At 45.8% G+C, this 8,850-nt stretch overlaps 1 pseudogene; it reads left to right on the top strand.

Moving 5' to 3' along the window:
• The first annotated feature begins 3,737 nt into the window (after positions 1 to 3,737).
• On the top strand, positions 3,738 to 6,355 carry LOC119341736 (annotated as a pseudogene).
• The last annotated feature ends 2,495 nt before the right edge of the window (positions 6,356 to 8,850 follow it).

Here is an 8,850-nt window from a genome sequence, read left to right as displayed (position 1 = left end):
TTCACCCGCAGCGCCCGAACCCACTTTGGCCATGGGCCAATGGCACAAGGGGCCCACGCCCCTGGAACAATTTAAAAAAAGAAGTTAATAAAATAAATAAATAAGTAATTATTAACTAAATAATTAGTTGATTAATTAAGTTAATTAGTTCTGTTTAGCTAAGCTAATTAAAATTAGTTAACCTAATCAATGAAATTAAGCTAATTAACATGTTTAATCTAAGTCAATGACATATGGGACCCACGCGTCAGCTTGACCCAGTCAACACCTCTGTTGACTGGTGATGTCATGCTGACGTCATGCTGATGCAGTAATACCATTTTCGAATTAAATTAATAATAATAAATTATAAATTGAATAAAGTCTCTGAAAATTAATAATAAATAAACCGTAGTTCGGATGGAAAAACTTTGCACATGAAAGTTGCTCAGAACGACGAGACGAACCCGGAAGCGCAGCCCATTCGTCCACCACGCACCCCCAACCTATCGAACTTGCAACTTTCCTCCTCCGGCTCCTCTGCCCGAAAACACGAAACACCGGGGATACTTTCCCGGATGTTCCCCCCCCCTTCACCGACATCACCTCATACTGCGTTAGGGCACGCCTAGCATCACGCTTTTCTTTGTCATGCATCGTCATGCATATGTTTGCATTGTATTCATTGTTTCTTCCCCTTCTGCTTCCGCTAGACACCGAGACCGACGCTGCTGCTGCCCAGTTCGACTACGGAGTTGACGACACCTCTCTCTTGGTAGAGCAACCAGGCAAGCCCCCCCTTTGATCACCAGATATCGCCTATTCTTCTCTATACTGCTTGCATTAGAGTAGTGTACCATGTTACTGCTTTCCGTTAATCCTATTCTGGTGCATAGCTTGTCCTTGCTACTACTGTTGTTACCTTTACCTGCAATCCTACATGCCTAGTATAGGATGCTAGTTTTCCATTAGTGGCCCTACATTCTTGTCCGTCTGCTGTGCTATACTATCGGGCCGTGATCACTTGGGAGGTGATCACGGGTATATACTATATACTTTATACATGATACATGTGGTGACTAAAGTCGGGTCGGCTTGTGGAGCACCAGCGAGTGATTCACGGATTGGGGGCTGAAAGGACCTTTGTCCCAACGGCCCTCTGTGTGGATCTTTGTGGCGGAGCGTCAGGGCAGGTTGAGACTACCTGGGTGAGAGGTGGGCCTGGCCCTGTTCGACGTTCGCGGATACTTAACACGCTTAACGAGATCTTGGTATTTGATCTGAGTTGGGTCGTTGACCTTATACGCACTAACCGCCACGTGGGACAAGTTATGGGCAACTGACGTCGTGGTATCAGCCGAAGCATTTCGTGACGTCAGCGACGGAGCGGCGCGTGCCGGATTGGACTGGAACGCCTGCTAGGCTAGGTCTTCTTTCGGCCGCCCTCGCAACATGCAGGTGTGCTAAGGGCGATGGGCCCAGACCCCTGTGCGCTTAGGTTTAGACCGGCGTGCTGACCTCTCTCTTATGCCTAGGTGGGGCTGTGACGTGTTGATCTTCCGCGGCCGGGCATGACCCAGGAAAGTGTGTCCGGCCAAATGGGATCGAGCGTGTCGGGTAATGTGGTGCACCCCTGCTGGGAAGTTAATCTATTCGAATAGCCGTGATCTTCGGTAACAGGACGACTTGGAGTTGTACCTTGACCTTATGACAACTAGAACCGGATACTTAATAAAACACACCCTTCCAAGTGCCAGATACAACCCGGTGGTCGCTCTCTAATAGGGCATTGAGGAGGGGATCGCCGGGTAGGATTATGCTATGCGATGCTACTTGGAGGACTTCAGTCTACTCTCTTCTACATGTTGCAAGACGGAGGCTGCCAGAAGTGTAGTCTTCGACAGGATTAGCTATCCCCCTCTTATTCTGGCATTCTGCAGTTCAGTCCACTGATATGGCCCTTTACACATATATCCATGCATATGTAGTGTAGCTCCTTGCTTGCGAGTACTTTGGATGAGTACTCACGGTTGCCTTGTTCCCCCTTTTCCCCCTATCTCTATCCGATTGCTGCGACCAGACGACGGATCCCAGGAGCCAGACGCCACCTTCGACGACGACTCCTACTACGCTGGAGGTGCCTACTACTACGTGCAGCCCGCTGACGACGACCAGGAGTAGTTTAGGAGGATCCGAGGCAGGAGGCCTGCGCCTCTTTCGATCTGTATCCCAGTTTGTGCTAGCCATCTTATGGCAACTTGTTTAACTTATGTCTGTACTCAGATATTGTTGCTTCCGCTGACTCGTCTATGATCGAGCACTTGTATTCGAGCCCTCGAGGCCCCTGGCTTGTATTATGATGCTTGTATGACTTATTTATGTTTTAGAGTTGTGTTGTGATATCTTCCCGTGAGTCCTTGATCTTGATCGTACACGTTCGCGTGCATGATTAGTATACGATTGAATTGGGGGCGTCACACAAGGGTACCTGTCGAGAGCGGCGAGTTGTCGGGGGAGGTTTTTGGGTGCGGGCAGCGGCCTGGGCAAGTCCAACCGGCCGGAACTGGGCGACAACGGTGAAGGCAGGGTGCCCGGGTGTCTTAGTTTTGGACGGGAGAGGAGGGTAATTGTCAATGTGCCACCGAATGACAGGCTAGGGGGAGGACAAGGACGGGCGTCGCGAGCGTCCACGTCATGTCCGTGCTGATGCAAACCCGACTCAAATCTTGTCCTGAAATGAATCGCGAGCAGACAAAAAGCGGACACTCGCCCGTTTGCGTCGGCACATTGGGCCGCAGTTTGTGTTCATTTCGACCCAAACCGACGTGCACAGACAGAACGCGTCAGCTCATTGGAGTTGGTCTTAGACACCACCCTCATTGCAAGAAATGTGCACACAGTGGCAAAGAAAAGGTGCCAGACCAGGGGCACCCCACGCTCATAGGGGTGGGGAACGACCCAACATGGTTGGACGGTGGAGTGGCAGGCAGAAGGGGGCGTCAAGAGTACTCCAACATCCTTTACAAGAGTAATTCGGTGATGGTCGATGTATCAACATGTAATATCCACAAATTTCCAGCGACTCGAAGCAGCCGCAAAAACAATATATGTGTACAAATTAAATATGTATCCCGTGAGGTAGCAGAAAGTACCCAACGAATCTTGCATCGTTCATAGGGGTGAAGGTATATGCGTATGTACTATGTTCTGCTCGGTGACTCATACGTCTCAAACTTACCTATAATTTTTGATTGATTCATGCTATTATAATACCATCCATAGCAATTTATATTGTTTTTCTGAACTAAACTATAAATTCAATGCCTAGAGCCAGTTACTGTTTTCTACATGTTTTTGATTTGACAGAAAATCATTCGGCATGCGTTAAGCCTGTCGATTCACAAAACAATAAATAGAAGTTAAACCTTCGCCATGTGGGCCAACTTATAAGGCGAGCCCACATCCTGGGAAGGTGCTAAAGTTGTTCCAACCGAAGATACCAATGTTGTCCTCATCAAATTGGAAAATATGAATTTTCTAGTTTGACCCATTTGAACTCGTAAAAAAATTGGTTAGATTTCATCTTGTTTTGTATTGTTTGGCTTCGTTTCTTTCTGAGGCCCGTAAGCTACATATCTACCCATCCAAACGTTGCTCAATCGGCCCAAAATAAATTCCCCAAAAGCCCAATCAACCCTTCAACAAAACACCCCACCTTTCCTCCTTTCTTCCGCCGCCGCTAGAGTTTCCTCTTCTAGTTAGGGTTTCCTCGATCCCCAATTTCCCCACCCCAACCCTAGCTCCGATCCACCCGATGGCGGCCGCAGAGGGCAAGAAGAACATCATCAAGCTCAAGAGTTCAGACGGTAAGGAGTTTGAGGTGGAGCAGGCGGTGGCCATGGAGTCGCAAATGATCCGGCACATGATCGAGGACGACTATACTGACAACGGCTTGTTGCTCCACAATGTCAACTCAAAGATCCTCTCCAAGGTCATTGAGTACTGCAACAAACACGTCCAAGCAAAGGGCCGCCGACACATCTGATTTTGGAGGAGGAGCTAGGCCGTTAGGTGCTACATCGGCTGTGCCTGCGGCGCCCACAGAGGACCTCAAAAACTGGGACGCCAATTTCGTCAAGGTCGACACGGCCACCAAATTCGACCTCGCACTGGTGTGATTACTTTCCATCCTTTGATTTGTTCCTTGACATTCTCTAGATCTATTTTTTTACTATCCCCCATTGATGGAATCAAGATTGTTTTTGTTTAGTTTGGCTTGTTACTTGTGTCTGATTGAGATTTGGATAGATTGGAATATGTCCTCGTACCTTCATCAAGGTAGATTTGACTCGATTGGATTAGGTTAGGTTACACAATGGATTAGGTTTAGGTCACAAAGAGTTGTTATTGGCGATGTAGAAAGCAGCCGACCATACATACTAACCCTAATAGCTAGGTTCGGGCATTATCTGGGGATCTATATTAATTTACAGTTCCATGTTCATCTGGTCTAATATGCTTCACTATATATGAATAACCTAGAAACATTTTAAATTATTAGATTCACTATCATTTTTTTTGTAAACTACATATATGGGATGATGATTGAGTGGTTTCTCTTTCAATAACTTGCGGAAACATCAGACCACACAGAGCAATATATGGTCTGATGTTTCTATATTTGTCACTGTTGTTTCTAGATTTGAACCATGCATGAATGTCCATATCTAGTGTGAAATTATGATCTTGTATGCTAGACTTTAGTAGATCTGCTCTGAATTTGTTTAGTTATGTTAGTTTATCATAGATAGGGTGGTATGTCGCATGTGTCATCCTTAGTTATAATACATAAATCCAATATCATACATTACTACTTTGATATTTGTAATTATGCATTGTAGATCACACACTTCTTTCTAATTTTGCTATCTATGTCTTTATTATCTTATAGGTTTCACTACTGGTCCATATGTCAACAATGAATGCCTTTTTCTTCTATCTAGCATCGAGTTACTATTTATTTTGCTGTATACATAGTGATAGCTAAATCACATGATCATGCTAATGTTTCTAACTTTGTATCAAATATTTATGATCTCAACTAATCTTTTAGATACCACTATTGATCCATGTCATCTACGAATGCCTTCTTCTATCTAGCATTGGTTGAGTATTGATTGTGGTTCTATTAACATTACATCCTTGTAGCTAGATCACGAGATGATACATTGTGCCTGTCCATGTTAGAAGTGATGATGCTTTCCATCGTTTGAAGTGAAACCACACATGACTTCCCATGGCCACTATAAAATCCTGATCTAGTTTGCAAGAGTTTAGCACTATTTGCTTTTAGTTTCTTTTCTTATAGTTATCTTATTTTATCATAGATAAGATTTGTATCTCACATGTGGCATCTTCACTTGCAATACATATTCCAGTTTCATATATTACTGACCCCTAAACACATGTTTTGTGTTGTGGTTTGATTTTACTATGATAGATAACTATGTTTCTAACTTTATTGTTATCGCTGCCTTTATCATCTGAGCAAATCTTGTAAATGCCACTATATTGATCCATATTGGCAATGAATGTGTTCATCTGTGTATCATTGCTTGACTGATGATTGTGGTGTACTAGCCATACATGTTGATATCCAAATTATTGGATGATGAATGCAATTGCCAATGCATTTTGAGAAGTGGCGCTTGTCATCTGAACCCATGTAGCTTATGCACTTACAAAATTATCATTTATCATGAGGAATGTATGTAGCTGTGTCTGATCTCACTCTATTTTGTGATAGTTATGTTAACTTTTCTTGACTATCGATCCATTTATGTTAACCCATGTTATGGTCTTTGAATGAATACCTTTTGATTATTGCACACCTTGTTTTGTGTTTTAGTTTGTCGCAAAAACCTCTATGTAGGTGGTATATGTAATTATCCATGTTTTTGTAAACCAATGCTTCCCTCTGACACACCATTATTCCTTTTGCTCTTTTGCCCCCTCTCAGGCTGCGAACCACCTCAACATCAGGGGGCTCCTAGACCTGACTTGCCAGACCGTCGCGGACATGATCACGGGAAAGACGCCAGAGGAGATCCGCAAGATCTTCAACATCAATGAGAAATTAAGACCCGAGGTGGAGGAGAAGATCCGCAGGGAAAACCAGTGGGCCTTTGAGTAGAGGAACATCTAGGCCGCGCTGAAGTAATGAACACTTAGTATTACCCATGTCTACATTTCAGTGTGCTTGTTTATGTCATAATGGTTGTAATGAACCAAGAGTCTATAAGGTGGTGTTGGTGAACTTATTCAGTGGTTATGTTTGCAAAAAAAATATGGTGGTCATTAATTATCATTTGTCAAATGAATCGTTATTGTCAAGTTGATGTTTTGCTTGCTTATCATTATTTTTTTCATTGATTTCCACCATGTGATTTGGGCTTCTTTGTTGGTTATTCATGTGTGTTTTGTTCATCGATCAAGATGCATGGATGCTCTTGTTACTTAAGAGACGGTCCTTGTTCTTCCCCTCTCTCTTTACAATCCTAATAAAATAAAAATAAAGGTTGTTGCTTAAATTATTTGAGGGATCAAACTAATTTCAGAAGACGTGAAATTTTTATGGTAACCACTTACGACCATGGCAAGGCCACACTAAAACATATAGGGTTTTAGGATTATATTTACAATTTTTTACAAAAAATCCATTCAAATGAATAAACGAGTGATGTTATTCTCTACTGACTGCAGAACCACGCCGCACCAGAATCAGTTAACCCTCGTACACCTCTCCGTCTGCGACTCCACTGCCGTGTCTTCCCATCACCGGCTCGTTGCCGTCCGGGGCCTCGCCGTCGTCCACCGCCTTGGTGCGCTCGGCACGGCGTGATCAACGTGGTCAACAAACGAGAGTCATCGGAAGAGGATTATACGTGGAGAGGCTGACAGTGGGGACGCACCAGGTCCATGGACGCACACTGCAACCGCCTCCTTGTTACGCGAAAATAAAAATTATTCCTCCCCATGAAAGCTGGGACCCACCACGTATATCTTCGCAAGGAAGGAAGTGCCTCCTTATGCCTGCTCCTGACAGCTGGGACCCACCAACAACATCTTTGCTCCCAAGGAAGTGACTCCTTATTATGGGCAAAAAATATATGATTCCGCCTCTGACCACTGGGACCCACCAGCTATATATTCACACACAAGGAAATGCCTCCTTGCCCCCCGACAGCTGGAACCCACCTGGTCGAAGCATACGTAGCGTTGTCTGTGTACATACCGGTCGATCGGTCTGTTTGCCACGATGAACCATGTCCGAGTAAGGAGCGGTAGCAGTTGAGGCAATCCAGTCAAAACAGCGTACACGTACGTACAACCAGATGCCAAAAAATACATCCACGTACGTACATACGGGTGTGGTCTCGAACGCGTACTCGCGCATACGTACGGCCAGGGATCGTGTACATGGAGAGGCAATGGATGGCAGCAACGACATCATGTTCATCAGAAGCCAACCGGCTGGGCCGAAACGGAGAAACTGTGTCGTGTTCATCGGGAGGCAACATAATGCATCGTGTTTATTGGGAGGCAATGGAATATGTCGTGTTCATTAGGAGCCAACCGGCTTAGATGTAATAGCCGAAACGAGGTCTGGCATACCACAGAACGGAGCAAACGGGCCTTCTGTTCGACCACGTACGGTTGAAATGGGTCCTGTTCATCGGGAAGGGTCTGGCCTACCGCAAAACAGAGGAAAAAGACTTGTATTCGAGTGCCTACGGTCGAAACGGGGTCCTGTTGATAGGGAGGGGTGTGGCGTACCGTAAAACAGAGGAAACGGACTTGTGTTGGAGCGCTTACGGTCGAAACGAGGTCCTGTTCATCCACCATCTACTGCTGCGCCCCAGCCTCCACGAGCTACTATTTATCCACCATCGACCTCCTCCAGCCTCCACCAGCTACTGTTCATCCACCGGCTACTATTCATAGAGGCTCCAGAGGGTCCTGTTCATCCACCCCCAACCGGCTAGGGTGCGATGGCCTCCTTGGGGTCCTGTTCATCCCGCGGCAACGGCCTACTACCACGGGGTCCTCTTCATCAAACCCCCACCGGGAACTGTTCATCCACAACCAACCAACCGGCTCGACTCACCACGTCTTGACTCGTTCTACGTACCATGTGCACGGTACCAACGGTCACTGATCATCGAGAGTCAACCCAACACTGGCTGGCTACGTCTCGCACAGGGGCTCGATCGGCTTCAGTAAGCAGCAGATGCGATCAATCGCTCGGGTTCAGTTAGGAGCAACAGCGAAGGAATCGCTCGGGTTTAGTCAGCAGTGAATGAATCACTCGAGTTGAGTTAATAGTCAAGGGATCAATCGCTCGGCTTCAGTAACGTAGCTAGCAGTGCGATCGCTCAGTTTAGTTAGAGCCCAACGCCTCGCACACACGCATGTACACGAGAGAAACGCACAAACCACAATGCATTGCCCAGCCCCGACCACCCACCGTAACCTGGAACTCCCCCATATTTTCCTCGCCCTCGCTTCTACCATGATTTTTCCCGTCATGGACGGCCCAAAGAATATCATGCAGCCGCGTCTCCGACCTGCCCAGGACGAAAAACCCATTTTCATGGACCTATCATCTCATTTTCGTCCTGTGAAATCTCTGATCCTATTCTCTATATATGCAGCATGGTCTATTATGTAGCAATAGCACGGTCTATTATGCTCTGTTACCGGCAGTAATGTCAGTTGTTCTCTAGTATTTGTCATCGCAGTGCTCTCCTTCCTGTTGTTCCATATTTTGTAGCTGCATCTTTGATGTGTATACGTTGTTGATGTGTTGTC

This window comes from Triticum dicoccoides, chromosome 7B, assembly GCF_002162155.2.
Source record: "Triticum dicoccoides isolate Atlit2015 ecotype Zavitan chromosome 7B, WEW_v2.0, whole genome shotgun sequence".
NCBI lineage: Eukaryota > Viridiplantae > Streptophyta > Magnoliopsida > Poales > Poaceae > Triticum > Triticum dicoccoides.
This window is presented reverse-complemented; position numbering and strand designations above follow the sequence as displayed.